This window comes from Hoplias malabaricus, chromosome 3 (assembly GCF_029633855.1).
Source record: "Hoplias malabaricus isolate fHopMal1 chromosome 3, fHopMal1.hap1, whole genome shotgun sequence".
NCBI lineage: Eukaryota > Metazoa > Chordata > Actinopteri > Characiformes > Erythrinidae > Hoplias > Hoplias malabaricus.
The window spans coordinates 67,606,920-67,631,667 of record NC_089802.1 but is presented as its reverse complement, the minus strand read 5'-3'; the positions used below and the strand labels follow the sequence as shown (position 1 = coordinate 67,631,667).

General features: G+C 38.2%; 1 protein-coding gene across 3 annotated transcripts in view; it reads right to left on the bottom strand.

Moving 5' to 3' along the window:
- Nucleotides 1-22,817, bottom strand: part of ppp1r16b (protein phosphatase 1, regulatory subunit 16B) — a 47,035-nt gene extending 24,218 nt beyond the window's left edge. For 2 of the 3 annotated variants that reach the window (XM_066665904.1, XM_066665906.1), the window contains exon 1: nucleotides 13,687-13,842. The gene's annotated coding sequence lies outside the window, so the exon portion shown is untranslated. Of the gene's footprint in view, nucleotides 1-13,686; nucleotides 13,843-22,749 lie in introns of those variants that run through there. The other variant, XM_066665905.1, reaches the window with a different exon arrangement.
- Nucleotides 22,818-24,748: the final 1,931 nt, after the last annotated feature.

The window sequence follows — 24,748 nt, the reverse complement described above, 5'->3', positions numbered from 1 at the left end:
CCCCCACATAGACCTTACCGGGGAGGCTGAGGAGTGTGATCCCCTTTAGTTGAAACACACCCTCCGTTCCCCCTTCTTAAACAGGGGAACCACCACCCCAGTCTGCCAGTCCTCTGATCCTCAGTTACAGAAATTGGGAAGAACCTTAAGGTTGAAAATTCCATCACTCAATCTTAAGGTTCTGTACCCATTTAAACATATAAGCAAAAATGTTTCTTTTAGAGCTTAAAAGAACCTTTATTTTTAGGAGTGAAGAATGTTATGTTTTACTAGATGCTTGAAAAGAAATGTGCACTAAGCTGCTCAAACAATTTATTATAATCTGACAACACTCACTCATATCAGTGTGTAGAGGCAATGTCTATGATTCTGGGGGAACAACTGCCCTCTGTTTTTTTGTTTACGTTCAGAAGCGCCACATCTTTCGGAGCTGTATGTGTATAATGCAAATGTCTGTTATATTTGTACTGGACTAGAGCTGGGCAGTTAATCAAGAACTGACATTCAGTACTTCTAATTGACATAATCTTGTTTATATCGATTACATCAATTTTTTTATTATGTTATGTCCCCACTGTGTGTTCATGTACAGCCCCTTTAAAACCACACTACCAAGCTGTGGTCACGTGATTCTTCCCGTCTGACACATGGAAGCAACCTAAACATTGAGGCTGACCAAGCGATGTGAGCAGCTCGTACCAAAGAAAAACACAGTGCCTGTGGTTTGGATGTGCTGTGTTTTGACTATAATTAAGACAACACTGAACAAAAAGAAGTCAAATGTAAATGTTGATAAAAAACTATTTCAGCAACCCAAGCACAATCACACACCAAATATAAACAGTGCTCAGAAAACAAGAGAGGAACAAGCTCCCAGCAACATTAGAAAAAATATCCCATATTTAATACTGGAGCATATTTACAGTACAAGCTTCATCACTTAACTATGAGGGTCAAAAATACAAAATCAACAAAAAAAAAACATCCATTAATTGCAGTTGTGGTAAAATGTACAGTTAATTGTGATTTGCGCTCATATCGCCCAGCACTATACCGGACATTACCAAGACTTTATCCTTTATGTTCTGGTAAAGTCAGTTAATTAATATTTAGTCATCCATTCTTGATTAACAGCATTTCTTGCAGAATATTTAAACACAAATAGGAAAGAACATTAAGTCTATCTCTCGTCTGAATAGAAATGAGACTTCTGGCTCGATTTTCATGGTTGCATTCTGGAGTTAAACCCTCTTACAAGCACAGTGTGCTAATTTTATATGTCACAGACCTAGTTTCGACCATTTGGTAATGTGGTGGACAGGAAAACTAAGTGTCTCAGCTTAGTCAAGAGATGTGACTGTTAAAAACTGCTGGCACAGTGATATATTTTCATCATTATCTCTTCAACTTTTTAAAAGTATTATTGTTGTGGGTTTTCATATGAAAAAAAAATGCTGGGGGCTAACTGCATTACCAAAAGTGCTACAAACTAAACAGCTTGAGTTACAAATGTGTTTCTGTGGTAATTCAAAGAATCTATTAAAACTTTGACAAGTTAAAATTCAGTCACGTAAAAACAAAAAGTCGCCATTTCAGTCAAACATATTGTTCCACCTTAAAAGACGTGGAGCTTAGAGCCGTGTTTCCCCACAGTTGTAGATGTTCACATTAAGTCCAATGCAGTTTTATTTGTTTGTCTCAGCGCCTACTGGAGTTAGCATTATTTGATTTAAAGGCAGAGTAGTGTGACTTGCCTTAGGAAAAAGTTTTGTAATATTTCTTAAAATACTCTTTACATCCCAACATCAAACAGTAAATGAAATGCTCTAACAACATAAATAGCAAAAGTCAGTTTTTTGTATAGATCACAGAACTGTAAAAGTTCCATCAAATTATTTCATTTGGACCAAACAATACAGCTCAGGACAGCTTAGCCACATGTCTACTAACATACATAACCTGAACATATGCATGCTCACTGCATGTGTATTCACTTGCACACGTGCAGAGACTAAAGATGGAGGTAGGAAATGCTTCCAAAAAAAAACATAAAGGCTGGAAAATGAGAGCAAACAAGAGTGACCATCAGTGTAGTTTTCCAACAGTGGAGGAAACTGAGGGCAGAGAAAGGCCCTCATTGGTTTTGAAAATGACATGCTGCTCTGTGTGATTAATCAAGCTGTGTTTTAGGGGAATGGGTTTAGAATGGGGACTGCAAGTAGCAGGTGGGACTTCTTTAGTGAAATTGTTTTCAAAACCGTACCCTGTATTACACGTCCTGGTTTCTACAATAGCACCTACCCATGTTTATAGGTATTGTTTACTATTGTAATAAAAAAAAAACTCATATGTGGTTCCTCACCATTTGCTAGCTCTCCAATCTGTTTGATTTGAGAGTGTCTGTAAATGAGTAAACAAACAAACCGTCTTGGTCCAGAATGATGTTAAACTTTCTCTTACTCTCTCTCTCTGCTCATGAAAGAGACACTTGGTGTTTTTTAGACAATGGAGAGAATTTCAAATTTTGAAAAGCACAGACCTAATGAGGATTGTTCCATTCCTGCTCCATTAGTTGGTAATATTAGCTTTTTTTTGGCTGTTTTGGATAACTTAAAGTGGAAATATCTCCAATCTCAGGACACAGCCAAAAGTCCTATTTCATTATTTTTTCTGTAGATTTTCTGACTAAATTTCGCAGAGCACAAACTACATGAAAATAAACACAAACCAAAACCAAACAACTCGAGTTACAAATGAGTTTCTATGGTAATTCAAACAGTAAATAAAAATTTACAGACATGTAAAACTACAAATAGCATTTTCCCCCCCAAACACACTGTTCCACATTAAAAAAAACGCAAAGTTCAGAACTGCTTTTCGCCCCACAGTGGTAGACGTTCCCTTTAAGGCAGATGTATGATCCCACACTCTGGAAAAACTGTCAACAGCCAAAAAAAAAAAAAAAAAAAAGTTTTGTTGACAGATATTTCTTTATGCTATATTCACTTCTCTTTCAGAAGAAGAGAATGTAATGTACCTTTAGGGAACAAAACAGAACTCTTGTACCTTTAAAAATTGTCTTACAACACATTTGGTGGCAATAGTGTTCCTGTACTGTACACTGAGTGATAACAAGAATGTGACCCTTCAAACCGCTCAGGGTGTTAATGCATACACTCAGTAACTATATGGGTTAACTTTATAATAGTGATGCACTGGATATTTGTACAGTTTTCTTTGACAAACAAATACATATGAAAATGTTATTTGAAGAAAAACAACTTAGATTCTATCACAAGTCAACATTTGAAGTATGTACAACAAAAACTAAAGGCCTGGTGTTTAGAAATCTATTAAAGTGGTCTTATGGGGAAAATAATAAAAAAAGAACAATACTTGATTGCATATGCTTTGGTGTTGTGACACCCAGCAGCACAAGAAATATTTTATTTTGGGGAAGAATTATACCAATAAATAATAACATTTCCTAGAAGCAATTTTTTTAGGTTTTGAAATGAACAACACTACCCTCAGACTAAATTTTTTTGAAAATCTGTGATTAGATCCTAAAATATGCTGTGCATGCAAGACAACTTAAAAATGTTTATGAACCAACCAAAAGAATTCCATAAAGGGAAAGAGCTAGCTTGAAAATACCAGCTAGCTTGAAGAAACCTTTAGAGGCCGACATATTAACAAATAGATAAACTTTTGCCACATTTGTTTAAATTTTTCCTCCACAACATTCAATTTAGGAATTATATAAGGTTTTGAAAAAATACACATAAATATTGTTAGGCCATGATGGCAGATGACACATTTAAGTCTTTTCTGTGCTGATTTTGTGAGATGACTTCTCGACTTTTTGATAATCAAATGCTGCGCCTTTGTGTAGCCTCTAAAACAGGGGATCTCTGACTTAGAAACAGCATTATTGAATAACAACAGACGTAGATACACAGGAAGGTAGTGGTTTATGTATTTCCTGCAATTTTGCATGAGTAACAAAAAGCAAAACAAGGATTAAGAAAAGTCTGTCTGTGAGTGTGCATCTGAAAATACATCTGAAAATATATTTATAATACTCTGGAGGAGTGCACTTTTTAAAGACTATGCTATTGTTATTATACAAATCCAGGTAAATTTAGACTGGGTTCTACATTTTATAAAAGTTAATGCATCAGCAGTGGCAGATATTCATCACAATATTGTTCATCACCATCTACTCACATTTCTTATATGAATGCCTGTCTAGCCAGCCATTTAAGCTTCAAAGATTTGTTTTAAATATTTCAGAGTTCAAAATGTTGAGGCATCTTTTCAAGGCCTTATCACTTATTTTTTGGGGAAAAGGATAACTTTTATAGCCTTGACATTGCTTTGTTTACACCCCAACTTAAAATAAATAAATAAATAAATAAACCTCTTTAAATTAAATTTGGAAAAAATAAAATATTTCCCTTGCATCTGATACCTAAATGAATTTAACTCTCTATTTTAGATGATCTTTGATAATGCAGTGGCAATGAGTACTGATGAAACTATAGCAGTAACCAAACTAATTCAGACACATATTTCAAGTAATGTTGAATGTTTTTCCAAAGTACCTATAGATCAACAACCATATGTGGCGAATATGCCATTACTCTCTGTACTTTGGAAGAGGGAACTTTCATACCTCTGTCTTTATCCTTTTTTCAGACATCCTATGAAATCTTGAATTCACAGTGGATTAGTTGTCCTATTTGGCATGATAGAGAGAAAAAGAGAGAGGTAGAAAGAGGACAAAGAGTAGAGAGAGAGAGAACGCAAATGCCTTCTGTCACTTTTCTTTCTAGGTCACTGTCTCCCCTGTTAAAAGCTTAAACCAGGCCAGTTACAGCAAGTCGCAGAATGAACAAGTGAATGAAATGAGCAAAGGAACAACCTTATGTACAAAAGAGGTGGTGAAAGGCTATTTAGACAGAGGTTTAGAATGTAATTAAACATTAATTAGTAAGATAATGGAGATAATATGAGGAAAATACTGTCAAAATGATTTTTTATGTGACAAACATGTATTAACACAAAATATGATAATTATAGATCCAATTCAGTAGGGTTAACAGGAAATAAAAACAGGCTGACACTGCTAGTATGGGATACAGGAAAAATGTATGACCATTTTGGTTTTGGAAGATCAGCAACCACATGCCAGAATTACTACACACACACACACACACACACAAGTACAGTGTGTTCATTTTTCAAAGATTCTGTGCATGCCAAATTATAGCAGAGTTAACATATGGACATAATCTCTTAATTAATAGACTTTAGTCTACTTATTAATGTCAAGAAAAATCATTATTATCTTGCACAATACTTAGGTTATAATTATTTAAAATGGTAACTTACAAAATGAGGAAAAAATATTTTATTAACCATCAAAAATCTTTAAAAACAATGACACAAATAATATCTCAGTAATATCGTTCAACAATATATGTCATTCATTCATTTTCTGTAACCCCTTCACCCTGATAAGGATTACGATGAATCTGGACCCACAGGGTACGAGGCAGGAACACATTGGACAGGATATCAGTTCATAGCAGGGCATCACACATTCACCCAGTCACTCAACCTAACACCTGTGGAAAATTTGCCACTTGACATACAAACATGTATTTCTGACTTGTTAGAGAAAACTGCAGCACCCACAGAAAACCCACGCAGTGTTAAATTATTATATAAATATTTAGATATATTTAAATAAATAAATAGAGTAATTTGGGCTTTTTGGGAGTGTCAAAAGTGCACCGCTGTCAAGGAAATGGGTGTGAATAAAGTTTTATTTCAGTTGTCTTGTTTCTGGAAGTCAATCGAGAATAAAATTACCAACCCTAACTTATCAGAATTTCATTTCGTTGTGGTGAAAAGTTAGCATACAATTATAACAGAAAAAAAACGTAATGGAAGCACTGGGCTTTAAATGATTCCTGCAATTCTTTTTTTTTTGTTACAGAATGACCACACATCTACAACAAATTGCTATTTTCTCACAGCTTTGCCAACTGACGACAGAGACAAATTAGTTCAACTTAGACTGATTTTTATGCCTAAGTTCATGACTATGGCATCAAATTTGGGTCTTAAACAGTTTAAAAATAAGGTGTTGCAAATAAAAACACACTTGTCATATATGCTCCACTTTTCTGCACTTGTGCACAACCCATATGGCTACCTAAATATAAACACCATCTCTTTTTATACAATTCTCAGGATATTTCTTCACCACTTGCTAGCTCTCTGGTCAGTTTGCATGCTGGAAAATCCTCAGGTGTTTGTACACATCCCTAACTCTTTATGTGGGGAATCAATGTGACTCACTGTGCTGGGTGAGCTATGAAGGCATTTGGGTGCTGGAAGAACCTCCAAACTTTAAAAAGAAAGTAAAGGGATGAGGATGATGTTCTATTCCTCCTCTATTTACTTTTTTTTTGCTGTGGTTCTTACTTATGTTGGAACTGATTCCAATTCCAAATTTACACTATAGCAAAATGACAGCAAAGCGAAACGTGGAACATGCCACTTTCGCAACAGTTTTGCATTACACATACTGCGGAGACCTTTGTCTGCGTCAGGTTTTGAAAAATTTAACCACACTTGAGACAACTTTCCTCGGACTTGCTTTGCTTCATATTCGCGCTACATCAAAATATTCCTGTGCACCTCGCTCTGACTCTTTTTTTTTTTTTTTTTGTCGTTAGATAATATCTTTAGTTGGTATGACTGGACTTGTGAATGGAAAAGACCATTTTTGCATAACGAGTGCTTAAACATTCATATAAATAGAGCTGGCCTCAGTTACATTGTTCTATTGCCCTCAACTCCAACGGATTTTTCGTGCTGCTGTCCTGACATCGCTGTTTATTTGCCCTAGTCATTTGGGCAATTGTTATTGTTGAACCATCCATAAAAAAAATTAATTGCTAAGAACCATCAGGACAGGGACACCAAAGTATGACAGGGACATTGACACTGAAAGCTGTCAGTTTTACAAATCCATTTATAAACATTTAATTGCCTACATCTGGGATCTTCATTCATTCATTGTCTGTAACCGCTTATCCAGTTCAGGCTTGCGGTGGGTCCGAAGCAGTAGTGCTTCAGAGGGCAAGACACACATTGACATTCACAGGGCAAAACACACGCACATTCACTCTCACTTTTTGAGTCACCACCAAAGTGTGTTTTGGAAACTGGAACATACAGAGGAAACCCATGCGGACACGGGGAGAATACACCAAACTCCTCACAGACAGTCACCTGGTTCGGGATTTGAACCCACCCACCAGGTCCCTGGAGCTGTGTGACAGTGACACTACCTGCTGCGCCACCGTGCCACCCATCTGGGTTTTTAAATGTAATAATGTTCTATTCGTTTTTCAATTAATTTTCTAATGATGTATCAAAAGTACCACTTCACATTTTATGGTCATGTCATGAAACAGCACACATTTAGATCCACTATTTTGTCATCTAGAGTTGCCAAATGCCAAAACCATAAAATGTGCGAGGAGTCAAACTTGTCATACAAACAAACTGCGGTGTCAAAGTTTACACAATAAATTTTGAGGTGATAAACATTTAACTACATTAATTTCTTAAGCTGAATTTTCACAGTTTGTCACTGTGAATATGTGCTTCGTGATATTTTAATTTAATTACGGTTAATGAACGATTATTTTGTTATTTGCACTTACAGTTCAATGACAAGACTTTTGCTTAAAGCTTTAAATCTGGTATATGTTTTCCCTAATGTTGCTGGGAGATTAGCCTCTAATTTTTGAGCCACGCACTGTTCATATTTCACAATGTGATTGTGCTTCAAGTTTTGAAGCAGACTGTCAGTATTAACTTGGGTCACTGAAACTGCTTCTGTCTGTGCTTACATTGGACTTCTTTATGTTCAGTGTCGTCTTCACTAAAAGCCAAAACAAGTCCAAATGACAGACACAACATTTTAATTTATTTATAAGCTCCATGTTGCTTGCATGTGGCAAACCAGATGAGAAAGAATCATGTGACTAGAAGTACAGGAGTATGGTTTTAAGGGGATAATACATGAACACTGAATATGAATGTCTGAATGCTGATTTTAAATAATATTCATTGAATAGCCTAGCCCCACTGTGAACAATCTATAGAGGTAAACTGGTAAACTAAAGCCAGAGATACCAGACTCCTCCAGTGGAAGCCAGCTGTCCTCAGTGTAAAAGGTGCGACAGGTGGGGGAACAAAATACCAGAGACAAACATATGCTGAACCATTTCTTACTGTGTGTGTCTAAATGTGTCTAAATCTGAATAAAATACTGTTTTATGAAATCAATGAAGTTGGTGAGTAAATATGTTGCTTAAAAAAGTCAAATAAGTAAAAATTACATGTCTTCTTTATTCTGATATTAGTCCATAACATTTGTTTTTGTATCCAGATAGTATCTAGGTATACTTTGACTGGATTTTATTTACACTTGTCTTTGAACTACATCTCCAGCCTGACCAGGGGTGCGTTTCCCGTACAACGACAGAGCTAGCATTGAACTAATGTGGTACGATGCATTGTTAAACTAACCAACATCTGAAGTCCGACCGTTTCTCCAAACCGTCATACTTTGTATATTTGAAAATATGAGAGTTGTGGCCGCAATTACTCAAATTGTAATCATATTTAATCTTACAAAGGTTCTTCAAGTGTTTAGGGTTCTATAGAGAACCGTTTCTCCCCCAGGGCTGGGCTGTCCCCTGGACCACAGAATAATTTTGGACTGTGGGAGGAACACACCAACACACCAACTCCTCACAGACAGTCACCCGGAGCGGGAATCGAACCCACAACCTCCAGGTCCCTGGAGCTGTGTGACTGCGACACTACCTGCTGCACCACCGCGTCACCCTCCTTTTATTCTTCATGATGAGGTTTTTAAAATGAGGGTTTAAATGATGACTGTGTATTAATACCAGGGTTTTTTTATATACATTTTTCAAACATTTTTATAATTGTTATCAAATTAAATGAAATACAAACAAACATTAATAATAATAACATTTAATTTATGTATAGGCTATATTGTTTTTATTTCATAGTTTAAAACTCGGAACTGTATTAATCTTAGGTAAACTTATATATATATATATATATATATATATAGTCACCAGGAACTAAGCTTCTAACCACAGGTCTGAAGCTGTAGTTCCAACTACACAATTTAACAACAGTGTTGCAAACGTTCGGTTGAACTACGGTTTTGAGAAACACCTGTGCCGTTTAACGATGGTTCGGACTATGCAAGTTACCAACGTAGTTACCTCGATAGTTCCAACGACTGTTTTGAGAAACACTTGCATCGCAACTGCATCATTCCAAATATGTAAGCTGCTAATGTAGTTAGCAACTATGCTTTTGGGATACGAACCCCAGGTCAGATCGGATTATATTTTCTTGTGTAAAACGCACATCAGCACATCATTCCCATTTTACTTCCTCTAACCAGCTGTAAACATGGTTTCTCACCTGCTACTACTAGTGTATAATACGCACTCAAACCTTGAGAATAAACATTTAAAACATGCATTGAACCATCTGCATAGGCAGAGAAAAGGGTCAGTGGTCAGTGCTACAACTGTCCAGAGGAATTTTTGAGCCCAACAGAGAAGTCAAGACTGGGACACAGAATTCCTGTCATTCCTTTGTGTACAACAACAGAAATTCAAGTTAATCTTTGAAAAAGTCTGGTCACTCATCTCCAGAAAAAACACACACCTGCATTGTCCTTCCTCTTGACCCACACATTTCCACTTTGTGCAGACCATGAGCCAAACACACACCACCAGGCTATGTCAAAGCTACCTTAGAAGACAAAAACAAGATTCAGGCTTCAAATCCTAAAATGGCCAGCACTATTTCCAAATGTTAACACCATCAAGCAATGAATTGGTCAAAGGGGTGAAAACAAAGCAACCTAAAAGTGCAACAAATTTGTGGAAAATTCTGGAACACTTGAAAAAGGTGGTCATCCCTAAAAGTTATTGCTGAGATATATTTAAAAAACAAAAAAAACGGGTTATTCACAATTTAGTATGAACATGTTTGTGCATGAAGTTCAACATTTCTAAAGAGGTTTCCAAAGAAGTTTCATTTTATACTAGAGCACGGTTCAACAACAACAATTGCCAAGGGAATAGGTGGCTGGGGGCCTTGCTCAAGGGCTGTGGATTGACGGAGAAGGGCAGCGCTGTTCCTTAACTCCCATAACCCAGCTCATCCTGCTGCTCCTGGGAATCGAACCCGCAACCTATCAGTCCCAAGCTTGCTTCTCCCGCTCATCCATTTATGCATCAATTCAAAATAAACCAATATTATCAGTTGGCAAATGACATCAGAGAAAGTTGTGCTGACCTGTACCTGAGACTTTGTATAAAGCTTTTAGGGAATGTCCTAACAAGGCCGCTAAAAGTACAACTTGGAAAAAGGTTGCTGAAGTGTCACAACAAATCTCTGTCACACTGCATGTATAAAAAATTAACACTAAAGTGAAATTTGTTATTTATTAAAACTTTGTGAAACCATTGCTATGAAATGTTTTTTTGTTAAACATTTGCTTATTAACAGCTAAATAAAATATATTTTCACAAAACTTATTCTAATGTTAAAAAAAATAAATAAAAAAAATGGCTAATGTGTGCATATTTATATTTGAATAACAATGTAATATACAAATATATTCAAGGGGCAGTAAACATTTGGATTGGGACAGTGAACTTTCCAGTCACCTGCCTGACTGGAAAGCTGGACAAATTAACCCTAGTAGAGACTTTCAAACAAATGCGTTTATACTGAATTTACAGTAAAGTTGATGCGGTTTTCTTCCAAAATGTTTTTGTAACTGGTTAGAAAATGTTCTGAATATATTTTAAAAATATAAAAAGATCTCAACTTTTCAAAAACGGGAGTTAATATAAAATAATTTGATATAAAATGATCAATAAACATTTTTTTATTCATTCATTATCTGTAACCACTTATCCAGTTCAGGGTCGCGGTGGGTCCAGAGCCTACCTGGAATCATTGTTCGCAAGGCGGGAACACACCCTGGAGAGGGCGCCAGTCCTTCACAGGGCAACACAGACACACACACATTCACTGACACACTCACACCTACGGACAATTTTGAGTCCCCAATCCACCTACCAACGTGTGTTTTTGGACTGTGGGAGAAAACCGGAGCACCCGGAGGAAACCCACGTGGACACGTGGAGAACACACCAACTCCTCACAGACAGTCACCCGGAATCGAACCCACAACCTCCAAGCCCCTGGAGCAGTGTGACTGCGACACTACCTGCTGCACCACCGTATTCCGTATACCGCCTATATTCATTCAGTCATTCATTCATTTATTCTGTAATCTTTAATCAGGTTCAGGGTCACGGTGGGTCTGGAGCCTATTCAGAATCACTGGGATCAGATCAAAAATACACCCTGGACAGGACACCACACACTCAAACGTTCAATCAAACACACACAGGGAGAATACACAAACTCCTCATAGACAGTGACTTGAGGTGGGGTTTGAACCCAGAACCCTAAACTGTGTGACAGCGACCCTACAACCTGTGTGCCACCAAATTGTAATACTTCTAGTCTAAATTGTATTATTTTATACAGGAGAAAACTCAATCACCAAATCCAATCTTGTAATTGCATTCATAACTATTTTCAACAAATTTGCACAAATTACCATGAAAAAGAAAAGGCCAGGCAAGTTTGTTGCAAGTTTTGTTTTGTGTATGTTGGCTGAATCTACAACTCACTATCCTCATTTTCACTCTCTAACAATGCAAGGAAAGTAGCACACAAGAGTAACCAGGCTGCACTGACTTCCTTGCACGCACACACTCACTCACACACACACAGAGAGCGAGTTTCCTGTCCTGGAGACCCCACATTGGTGAAGAGTCATGTGACATCACTTCCTGTAACTTGTGCTGTATGTTTGCTTTTTGGAGGTCTGCCTACTACTGATATATCTCCCTAAAAACTTAAAAAAAATAAATCACTGAGTCATTGAAGAACTTGACTGAATTATAGATATGAGAAAGTGATATTGTAAACTGCCATCAAAAAAAAAAAAATCAACAAGGCATGCTCTAATTATCTAAAGTCCTGTTCAGTTGATGACATTTGTGTGAATATCTGCCTCTAAGCTGTGTATGGAATGTTAATGTTAATATTTATTATAGAACATGAGAGAGAGAGAGAGAGAGAGAGAGAGAGAGAGAGAGAGGGCACAAATTATTCTGCAAAGCTGCAGCCAGGTTTCTTCTCATATCACTGTAAAGAAAGGAAAAAAAAACAGATCTCATTGCCAAAGAAGCAAGAGAAAGATGTCTTTTTTTTTTATCCAAAATCTGCAGAGGTCAGGGTAGTGATCTGCTATTTTCATATGTTCAAGACATGCATTTGCCTGTGGTTGCTGGTCAGCTATATAAATCTAATCAAAAATAAAATTTTACTCTGGAAATCTCTGCAAACACAAGGGTGCCTGTGTGTGATGTGATGAATACTCACACAATTATTATTCGGTTCATTAAAGGTAAGTCTCTAAGACAGCAAGAAATGACCTTAATTTACCGAGGCACACATCATCAAATATTTACAGTGCATGGAGAGTCACAAAACACTAAAACTTTATTGTCCACACCACTGCAGTTTCCAAGGACAAATGGCCAGAACAATTCTGATGTATAATTTGTACTTTTATAAATGTCCCTTTTGCATACATATCAGTTTCTATCTATACAGCATTCTGATTTATACCTGAACTTAGAAACATAACATTTATGATGATGTTAAAGCATGTCATAAGACATTTTGGCCTTTCGGTGTAATTCAAAATAAAGCTCAGAGATAAACTTCATCAAATAACGTAAATATGGGCAACTGAGCATGTTTTACCAATGATTCATCAAGGTACTAAACGAGTGTAAGGTCAGGTATTTTTATAAAAAACTATAATTACACTGTAAAATAATCCTAGGTGGGTGTAAGTTTCCTCTGTGTTTTGAAAATGCACAACACATGCAATTTTTGTGTAAACACAATGTAGGCTAAATATGCGGGTCTTGTTACTAAGAATAAACTGAACGCTGAAAACAAATTCGCATCCGCACGCCGGAGACATTAAAACAACTTAGGAACCGTGATGTTACTAACACGAAGCAAAGCACATCCGGCACATCCTTCACTCGCCTAGGAATCTTATCACATCTCGAAACATTTATCATAAAACATTTAGTACTGCTCTGCGACTCCTCGACGATTCGCCACATCATTTTCTAAAACTGCTGGACCAATACATGTTGCAACAAAAAAAAAGTAGTTGCATGTTGAAGAGGGGATTGTATTATCACGCAGAAGAAAGTTGCAGGAAAACAAGGGTACCGTGTAGGCATATACAAGAAGTAACGTTACGTTTATCCTACTGGTTGTGCATTGGACCACTGCTGCTATGCTACAGCGCCGCAAAATCCGATAAGTATATGGACCAAATAAATTATGTTCTCGTCCTTTACCCCCACATGTTCCATCCAAAACCACCTACTGGAGAAATCTGGGTGGATCTCTAGTGTTGATACTTGCCGTGGACTGCTCGATGTGCTGGCGAAAGCTGCTACTCCGAATTCGGTTACTGGCAGAGTAAAAAGGGAGGATGTCCCACGTTCGCTTTGATAGAGATCTTTTACTCCATGAAGCCAGGCGGACATCAGTAGCGGTTTTGAAGAAAATGCATTAGCGACTTCGCTAACGGAGCCGCTCTACGTAACACGCAAGTTCTACTGGGAGGGGCCTATGGAAGGCCAAACGTGCCAAAACCTCCCAAAACCGTCGTCTTTTTTTATCCTTTTAAATTTATTGAAAATAAATAAATATATGAATAAAAATATGCACCACTGGACAATAAACTGAATAATACACTAAGGAAAAATACACCACATATTAATATATACATATTGGCAGTTTGTTTGTGTGGGTCTATGAGGAGGGCCTGCAATCCCCTGGCAAGTGTTGTATGTTGTTTATTGTGTGTGTGTTTTTTCTTGGGTGTCATTTAAAGGCAATGTTCACAATTTTGATTAATTTTTCATAAAATTCTGTGGGTGTTTCCTCATCATTTGCTATCTCTCCAGTTTGTTTGTGTGCTGGAACCTGGTGTCAATAAATGGTGAAAAAAAACAAGGGGTCTCTGTCTGATATGCTAGACTTTCTCTTTCTGCTTGTGGCAATCTGGAGGTGTTTAGACAGTGAAGAGGCCTTCAAACTGTAAAAAGCATAAACCAAGATGAGGATGCTCTATTCCTGCTCTATATGTGCTCTACTGTAAATTCGGGAGAGTGCTTACTACATGAAAGTAATCTCAGACCGAAAGTAGTACAAAACTAAATAACTCGAGTTACATATAAGTTTCAGTGATAATTCTAGCAGTGAATAAAGATTTACAGAAAAGTTCAACTTCAGCCACGTACAAACAACAATCTTTGTTTTCCCCTCAAACATTACATTCCACCTTAAAAGACGTGGAGCTTCTAAACGTAAACAAATCAGATTAGAGCAGCAGTCCACCAGAATCATAGATGTTGCCTTTAACTTAATGGACATATTTTTGAGTTTAAATTTTTATAATGTACACTTTGTGTTTTACAGCAAAATAAAAGTCTTAGTATTAAAATGGAGTCCCATGTCTAAAGTGTGCAGAATTTTTCCAGCTGCAAGACTTTGTTTGACAAAGACAGTCTCCCACTGCACTACATGTGTGAAAGGACAACTATTGAACATATACGGGCCTGATTCCCCAGAGTTTCTCCAAAGTTCATATGTGAAAAGAGTTATAGTTTACTGTATGGCCACAGGAGTCGTGCACAATCTGCTGATACACACAAGCAATTGGTCAGCCCCATGTTTTTCCGGTGGTCAGGCAGTGAAAGATTTAAGTCTTACACTGCATTTTGCCTGAAATGTGCCACAATTACATTCTGTCGCCTGTAGAGGGCGTTAAAAATAATCTGAACAAGAGACTTTGTAAAGTAACAAGACTGTAAATAATCCAAAAATGAACTTTCTGTTGAATTTTTAGGCTATAATTGTAATGTTCCCCAAATTGACTTTATTGCCCAAAGTATTCACTCACACATCCAAATAATTGAATTCAGGTGTTCCAAACACTTCCAAGGTCACAGGTGTATAAAGCCAAGCACCTAGGCATGCAGACTGCTTCTACAAACATTTGTGAGCGAATGGGTCACTCTCAGGAGCTCAGAGAATTCCAGCATGGTACAATGCTGTGCAACAATCCAATTGTGAAATTTACGTGCTACAAAATATTCCACGGTCTGTGAAATCTCAGTGCTATCATAACAAAGTGGATGCGATTGGGAACGACAGCTACAAAGTGATAGGCCACAGAAAATGACAGAATGTGGTCTGTGGATGCTGAAGTGCATAGTGAGCAGAGGTTGCCAACTTTCAGCTGAGACAATCGATACAGACCTCCAAACTTCACAGGGCCTTCAGATTAGCTTAAGAACATTCCATAGAGAGCTTCATGGAATTGGTTTCCATGAAAGAGCAGCTGCATTTAAGCCTTATATCACAAAGTGCAATGCAAAATGTTGGATGCCATGCTGTAAAGCACGTAGCCACTGGACTCTAGAGCAGTTGATATGTGTTCTCTGGAGTGACGAATCATGCCAAGTGTAAAGTTTGGTGGAGGGGGGATGGTGTGGGGTTGTGTTAGACATTATATAATTGTTTATTATTATTATATATGAATACGGCTATGTCAAAGTTATTCTTGTGCAAATTATACCGAACTTGTTGCAATAAAAAGACATATGATATTCATCTCCAGCCGTCAGAAGTAAGAGAAATATTGTTAAAAGTTAGTTAAATTAGAACAGATGATAATATCAGAGACGATATGCAAATGTGGATTAGATGAAAAATAGTTCTAAATGAGGCTGTACCTACAGGCAATTATTTACCAAGCCCTTGTTTGAGTAGCGGAGGGGAATGTATAGTCACTATACTAATATATATACACATCACAAGGACATTACCTACTTGGATTCCTGCAATAAATTGCTGATTCCTATTAAATATAGTAACATACAACGATAAATTAATACTTTTTTCAGTATTCATCTCCCACTGAGAAAAGATCTAAATATATTGTAACCTCAGTTGGCAATTTACACTTAGGGGTAGTTTTCCAGACAGAGATCTTCCTTCCAATGAAAAATCGCAATTCAAAAGGTTGTGTATTACAGGACTAGGTGCAAAAACACCATGTAATGTTAGGTCACAAAAAAGAGGAGGTTAAAGAGGAAGTTAATGAAACGCAGGTGTGAATCCATTCTTCATTAATTCATTCATTGTCTGTAACTGCTTATCCACTTCAGGGTCGCAGTGGGTCCAGAGCCCACCCAGAATCACCAGGCACAAGGCAGGAGCACACACTAGAGGGGGCGCCAGTCCTTCAGGGCAACATACACACAAACACACACACGTATGGACACTTTTGTGTTGCTAATCCACCTATCACAACGTGTTTTTGGACTGTGGAGGAAACAGGAGCACCCAGAAGAAACCTACGCAGACACAGGTAGAACACAACAAACTCCTCATAGACAGCCACCCAAAGCGGAACTCGAACCCACAACCCCAGGACCTTGGAGCGGTGTAACTGCGACACTACCTGCTGTGCCAGCGTGCCGCCCACCTGTAGATGGATATTCAAAAATGTTTTTGTAAAGGCAGCATCTCCATGTGACTTTACTTAATCTGTACCTCATCAAAGACACTTAATGCTATGAGGCAATTACCCCAGACCCCCCTGGTTAAATCTGACCTCCCTAATTATTAAGCTCTAGTGACGGGCCTGATGTGAGTGTGTGTTGCCTTGTGAAGACTGGTGACCTCATCGAGAGTGGGTAGGCTCCAGACCCATGACGACCCTGAACAGGATAAGCTGTTACAGACAATGAAACAGATATTTCTGCCTTCTTTAAATCTGTTTCCATAATATTTAGCTTTCATGACAATGCTTTTTTGTTTGACAGCATTGCATAGTTTCTGCTGTAATCTTTAGCTGGTCATTGTAAATGATTAGTTTGAAAAAAAAGGATATCCTACTGTGCCATTCCAGTGGTTATGGGATCTAAAGTGAGGACACTGATGTATAAAAATATTTAATTAGGCCATGTAACCGCTACTTAGGGGATTCTCATTCAGATAGAAGTATAACCATTGAGACATTATTGAAGTAATTTTTGGGTTTAATTTTTCATTTGGTTGAATGAAAATTCAGTTAATTTCAGAGGGTGTAATATTATATTAATAATTTTTTACTTGTGCAGACAGCATTAAAACTAAACTGATTATTAATTAATAATAATTCATTCATTCATTCACTCATTCATTTTAATATTAATTTCTTACTCACAACTGACAAAAGTACCATCCATTGCAATCACCAGTTCCATAACCTTCATGACGATTGTGTTTGAAACCTGGCTCTGAGCAGGATGTTGGAAAACAGGGAAAGGATGGGTGGTGTATTTGGCTCGGGTCAACACCCTCTGGAGACCATTCACTGCCCGCTCTCTTGTTTGTGCATTGGATTCCACCAGAAATTTAATAAAAACACCTCCTATGCCTGTTTTGGTACATCTGTGTTGGTATCTATTAATAATGATGCCTCCCTAAAATCTTCATGCCTTTGTAATGGTCCAGGGCCCTACTTTACCATTTTTACTTAGAGGTCAGATCTAAATGAAGAAAGACAGAATGGAAAGCCAGCACCACACACACAAAAGTCATTAATGACAGAAAAAGTGGACGTTTCATAAATATTTTGGTGGTGTACTGTTACTACTATTGCTACTACTACTACTACTACTAAAGATAATAATAATAATAATGAACAAGGCATGTCCTTTGTTTAACTGACCTGTAGCTTTGATGTGTTGATGAATACGGAAGGTCGGCTGATTCATTTTCCACTTTCCACAGAGTGTAAGCCTTATCTGTTTACAGGCTCTGTGTAATCAGCAGAGGCAGATTAAGAACCCTAAAGCCATATTTATATAATGTATTATTACTATGAAATATTAATAATAATAATAATTATTATGATTATTATACATTATATTTTTATAGCACTTTTCAAACATAAAATCAACTTATTCCAAATATCCAACACCTCAGAAAGGCTTTTGCACAGATCATTACAAATTAAAGAAAACTAAAAAGAGACAGCAGTTTCCATCCTTGGCCCTTGTGCACTTAGATTTCTCCTGACTCCCTGAACCTTTTCATGATATTAGATACTGTAGATGGTAAAAGAACTAAGTTCTTTGCAATCTTGCATTGAAAAACGTTTGGTGTGAACTGACATGAAGTTTGCCATAAATTGAGGAGCAACACATTTCCGTGAATGCTCCGTTTATACCTTTTACATTTACCTGTTCATAGTGTAATGCTTCAAAACAGTGTAACTAATAATTATCTATAAACATTTCAAAAATACAATCAAGATTGTCAGTTCTATTGTCAGTTAAATAGAGGTACAAGAGGGAATTAACAAATCAGAAATTCACGTTTTTATGGCATTTTATGTCCCAACTTCTCTGGAAATTGTGTTTGTCCTACATTAGGTTTAAAATGCTCTGCTTACAGATGGCACAGATAGTGCCATCTGAAGTCCACTGCACATTAGGTTGGACACAACCACTTCCGTTTCCTTCCTTATAACATAAACATGACTGTAAAACACCAAGAAGCATGCGAGTCCTCAGAGAATGGGAAAAAATGGAGCTAAAGAGATTGAATATTTGATTTAAGGTTTATCTAGTGTTTCATGGTGGAATTTCCTTTAATTTTGAAAAGCAACTTAATGCACAGAACTGTTTAAAAGTCAGAGACATCCTTCATTTTTTAAATTTCCATAAACAATGATAAAAAAAAAAAAATTCAGGGACTTTAGGAACTAGACATAAGATGATCCATTTGAAAAAGTGGAAAGAAAGAAAGTGAAAAACAGGACTTTAATATAACAGTATGTAATAGTATGTAATATTTGAAAATTACAGCTTCAAAATCATTGTGATGCTCCACTGATCTGTAATAGGGAGGGTAGGATACTCCCCTATTGATTTCAGTACAGTGCTGAAAAAATGAATTACACAACAGGGAGCCACAGAAGCAAAAACACCAAACCTTACATAGTGCTCCTATAATGCATGTCTAAATACTAAACTTATTATTTTATATTATTTTAAATATTTGTTTTCTCCTCTTTAATGTTGCTTACAAAGGTTTAAGTTGTACTTTTTTAAGTTGTACTTGATTGAAATGACAATAGTCTGTGCACAATAGTTTACCACAAAAGACAAATGACCTTCCTTCTTTGTTTTTTATATACCATTAGCTTCCAATACTGCTAATGAGTGGTGGTATGTTGGCAGGCTGAGTAGAGCAATAAGTGGATCAATAAAGTTTGCAAATATTGGCGTCATGAATCTATATAATACACTTCTAAAAGTCATATAACTGAAGATGAAACTCATTTAGAAATGTATTTTCTACTCTGATTTTTTTGGCATTTGTTTTTACGGTATTGATTAACCATTTACAAATGACATGTTTGCAAAAAGGTCCGCAGGCTTCCATTCATTGTGATATCTCTAGTCTGACCTCTAGCGTCGGAACAAATCAGATCCTTGTTGGATACAGATGGCTAAATCTTAAGAGACCAGAACAATACTTTTCTTCCTTTCTCAAATGTTGTATTAGCAGGATGTATGGGATTATCTTCGTATTTCTGCTTAAGTTTAAAATGTATTATACAATTAAGAGTGTACTCTTAATATGTACATACTGACAGGGGGTTCTGAGCAAACTAACAGCATAGTGGACGATGCTGTTCCTCAGTCTGCTGGTTCTAGACCAGAGATTCCGCAGTCTCCTTCCTCATGGCAGAAGGCTGAAGAAGCTGTGTAATGGGTACCAAGGATTTCCTGCCATGCAGAGGGTTCACCTCACTCCTATAGTTTGTCTCATCATTGTTGCTGAGGAGACCCACCACAGAGGTGTCATCTGCAAACTTGATGAAGAGTTTGAAGTTGAAGAGATTGGTATTCAGTTGTGCTTCAGCATGGTGAATAGAAGGGGACACAGCACATGTCCTTGGGGGCCCTCGTGTACAGTGTGATGATGCTGGACGTGTTATTGCCAACACTTACTGCCTGTGGTCTTCCAGTCAGGAAATCTAACAGCCAGCTGCACAAAGTAGTACTCAGTCGCAGCCTGAAATCAATGAATAGCATTCTAATATAAGAGTCCTTTGTAGATGTGTGAGGGCTGAGTGGAGGGCAGTGGAGATTGCATCATCAGTTGAGCGATTGGACAGATATGCAAATTGGTAGGGGTCCAGGGAGGGAAGGATAAAAGACATTAATGCAACAATAAAAGACCTGCTGTCCATAGATCAAAGCCTAATCCTAGGAATAGAAGACCAGAATCAGCATATCTGTACAGTATTTATTAAGTGAGAATTAGGCGTCTGGTTAAATGTTGTTTCGAAAACAGCCACCAGAGGGAGCAAGAGACAATTCTAGATTAATTTTCCATATCCTGTCATACAGCTCCTTATAACCAGTTTGCCACAGTTCTTAACGTTAATGGCCATGAAGTCACAACATTTCTCCTAGAACCGGCTAAAATTCATATTTTAACCCATTTTCTAAACTTCAACTATCTCAACTGCACAGGAACAATATTTTCCATCAGGTAATTTTACTATGTGCCGCAGCAGATAGAATGACTGTAGCTCCAGGGTTCTGGGGTGTGGGTTCAAACCCTACCTTGGGTCTCTGTCTGTGAGAAGTTTGGTGTGTTTTCCCTGTGTCTGCATGGGAGTCCAAAAACATATGCTGCTAGGTGAATTGGCTTTTCAAAATGTCCATAAGTGTGAGTGAATGTATAATGTCCTGTGATGGACTGGTGTCCAGGGTGAGTTCTTGCCTTGCGCCCAATGAATCTGGGTAGGCTCCAGATCCTTTATTACTGAGATGGATAAAGTGGTTAGACTATGAATGAATGAATGAATGAATGAATGAATGAATGTTGGAATTAATGGTTTTACAAAAGCTAATGAAAGCTTACAATTCTGTTGGTGAAATGAATGCTCAAATGTCAAATAAATGTCAGAACGCCTTGTAAATCACTGGAAATATGGCCACGCATGTGACCAAATAAAGCCGCAAATCCCAGTATTTTCTCCTTTAAAAATAAAACATCACTAGTAGTATACCAATGTCTCAGTAGTTCATTCTTTCATTCATTATCTGTAACCCTTATCCAGTTCAGGGTCGTGGTGGGTCCAGAGCCTACCTGGAATCATTGGGCACAAGGCAGGAATACACCCTGGAGAGGGCGCCACTCCTTTACAGGGGCAACACACACACTTACACATTCACTCACACCTACGGACACCTTTGAGTCGCTAATCTAACTTGTGTTTTTGGACTGTGGGAGGAAACCGGAGCACCCGGAGGAAACCCACGCAAACACGAGGAGAACACACCAACTCCTCACAGACAGTCACCCGGAGCGGGAACTAAACCCACAACCTCCAGGTCCCTGGAGCTGTGTGACTGCGACACTCCCTGCTGCGCCACCGTGCCCTATGTCTCAGTAGTTAGCTAGTAAATTTCCAGTTCTATCTTAAACAGTGAAGCAATTACATTCTAGCACCTGTGGCTACTGCAACATTTCAGGTGGAACAGGAAGTTTTGAACAAAAGGCCATTGAATAAACAGTTGAATTCAGCTTCATATCATTGCGCGTTTGGATTGGGTGTTAATATAGGATTGTTGAACATTTTGAAGGCATATGACACCTTAAATATAACTACGTTAATGTCTGGCAGCACTGCTCTGACATCACTGCGGATTAGCATCAGAGCACCGTTAAAGCGCTGCTATATTTTGTTATGATGAATATAGGGGAATATTTTAACATCTACAACTTTAACTCAGCTCCAAGGGGCAAGATAAACCCTGATTCAAGTGGTAGGGGTTCATCCAAACATTGACTGGCCCATTTAGGGTAGCCCAGGAGTCAAAACACCTTCTCCCTGTACTTCCAGCATGCATTTCAGTAACGAATCTATATTGGACAAGCATTTCTCCCACTGTGTGAAAGCTGGTTATTTGTAACATGGGGGAGCTGGGATTCTCCTGTACCTCCTGGGCAAGAGAGAAATCTGTATTCCTCTAAGTGTACTACAGAAATCTTCTACCCTACGGTTCAGGGCTCTGAATGCATCAACCTCCTGACTCCTTGCCTAGCGGCAACAACACATGCAAGGCCCAGCTTACGGAGCTCCTCTGAGAGTCCCACCAAACCCTGGAACACAGCAAATTCACCAGTGTTACATCAACACTATTAGTGTAAAATTAACACTGTTAGTGTAATAATTTAACACTCTCAGTGTTAAGTTAAAACTAATAGTGTTGATTTAACAGTGGTGAATTTGCTGTGAACCTGGCTCACAAGATGGATGAAGATGCCACTCAGCCAGACAGGTCAGTCTAGAAGTCTAGAGATAATATGACCTATGCAAATTTTCCACCAGCTACTTACCTCAAGAAGACACAAGTGACCTAGAGATTATGCCCCATGAGCCACAAATGCTCGCAGTACAAAATGCCCCATCCCACGGTGTTAGACCAGTCTGAAGCCAGAAACGTACAAAATGAACCTGAGTTTATTCAAGCTCAGCCCAACAGAGGGCACCAGTCCCCATCAGTCAGAGTGAGAGCTTCACTCTTTCTGCTTGTGAAGCCGTGTGGTGCACACTCCAAGAATAGGTCACTATTTACCTATGGTTACAAACGCCAGTTTGCCTCCCTGCATTCAAAGAATTGATGTCTCCAGTGGCTGAAGTGGAAATTTTCTCCTTCTTAAGCCACAGAAGACAAGCAGGGTTGCTTCTATCCATGTTATTTCCTCATTGCAAAAAAAATAAAAAAGACTGGATTTCAAAAAAAGACTGTTCTCAACACACACTTGAGAAATTACACAGGATTTTTACTCCCAAGAATAGTGTGGTTCTGTTTGCACTGAAGATGCATATTTTCATAGACGTCCATGCAACCCACAGAATCTACCTGAGGTTTGTCTTAAAAAGGATGTGCTTTTGCAAGTTTCTTAGGGTTCTCTTTGGACTTCACTTCATGTTTTTTTTTAACCAAATGTGTGGCCTCCATTATTGGAAGTAGGCCTCGGTTTATTGGTTTATATAGACAACTGCTCTGCTCCCCTGCTTAGAAACAGGCAGAGCAGGCGTCAGAGATATTCAGGTTTTGTCCCTTGAGCTTGAACTAGAATTTAAAACATTCCAAGAGGTGTTTAGTTTCCAGCCTGAAGGTCACCTATCTGGGGCAAAAGATAAATTCTGTTTCTTTCTTGCCATTCTGTCAGAGTTATGATTGCTGTCTTTCAGGTACAGGTATCTCTTTTCAACAGGACATTTAGTCCCATTCAGGACCTGTACTTTGTACTCACTGGCCATATAATTTTTGCAAGCAGATAAACCTCCTCGATCTGCTGGGGGTGTTTCTAGACCTGAGACACTTTGTGCTCTCTCACCATGCTGATCATGTCCTACATACATTTCCAAGGCAGTCTCCTCTCCCTCCAGTTACACAAGATTGCATGCCCACAACTCATGTTCCAACCCACAGGAATGTTGGTGTAGATTTCCTCTCAATGGGGGAACACCCTGTAGAGAGAGTGGCAAATCCATCCCATGTGGGCAGATCTGGGAGAGACACGGCAGAGCTGTCATCTCTTTGCCTCACATGAAAATATACACTGCCCTCTGTTATTCTCACTAACAGACTACAAATGCCCCACTGGGGTTGGATGCATTCAACCATCCATGATGGAACACTCCCCCTCTATGTGTGTACACCATTGTGCTTCAGGGCAGAGTGCAAGAAAATGGTTTGTAACTCCTGCTGGTCGCACTGTGCTACTCAGAAAGATTGTGGCTGAGAGAAATTACTTTTAATATCTGTAAAAGGAGCCTTGACCCTTTTCTGTTATGCAGGTCTGTGAGCACCTGAAGTTGACGGCAGTCTATCTGACGCTATCAAAGTCTCCAAGGTCTCAGTTTCATAGAGTCCTATGGACTTTGATGTGCCGTTAAAGGTAAACTCCCATTAATATGCTGCTTCCTGAGATGTGCAGGCAAGCTGCATCTAACCTCCAAACCACTGATACCATAATGGGTACAATGTGGGCCACTGGAGAGCATGGAATTGTATGTTTTCACTTTTAAGACAATCTTACTGCTCACATTGGGCTGGTATGCAAAAATCACTACTCAGAATGTTTCTGAAGGCAGCGCTGCCTTTGAGGCAGAAGAATTGTTACCACCAGAGCTGGTCCAGACTTTCCTGGGGCCCTAAGTAAACTTTTGATAAGGGGCCCTCCTACCTGAAAGTTGCACCTGACTCTCCACTACTCTCCCTCCTTTTTTGGCTTAAGAATAAACAGCCAGCCACATACATTTACATTTACATTTACATTTATGCATTTGGCAGACGCTTTTATCCAAAGTGACTTACAAAAGAGG